This window comes from Priapulus caudatus, unplaced genomic scaffold, assembly GCF_000485595.1.
Source record: "Priapulus caudatus unplaced genomic scaffold, Priapulus_caudatus-5.0.1 Scaffold5708, whole genome shotgun sequence".
In the NCBI taxonomy this organism is placed as follows: domain Eukaryota; kingdom Metazoa; phylum Priapulida; class Priapulimorpha; order Priapulimorphida; family Priapulidae; genus Priapulus; species Priapulus caudatus.
Genome location: NW_014582769.1, coordinates 2056 through 2265, shown reverse-complemented (window position 1 = coordinate 2265; position 210 = coordinate 2056). Strand labels below are relative to the sequence as shown.

Genomic DNA, 210 nt, shown 5'->3' with positions numbered 1-210 from the left:
TAACTACCAGCAACACATACATCTACCTAACTACCAGCAACACAACACATACATCTACCTAACTACCAGCAACACATCACATACATCTACCTAACTACCAGCAACACAACACATACATCTACCTAACTACCAGCAACACATACATCTACCTAACTACCAGCAACACATACATCTACCTAACTACCAGCAACACAACACATACATCTACCT

The 210-nt window shown here is 40.5% G+C and overlaps 1 long non-coding RNA gene across 1 annotated transcript in view; it reads right to left on the bottom strand.

Annotated features, from left to right (window-relative positions):
• The window catches only part of LOC106820004, a 6789-nt gene that overhangs the window by 4782 nt on the left and 1797 nt on the right, over nt 1-210 (bottom strand). The window contains exon 2 of the long non-coding RNA XR_001395537.1: nt 150-208. This is a non-coding gene — a long non-coding RNA (uncharacterized LOC106820004). The remainder of the gene's footprint in view (nt 1-149; nt 209-210) is intronic.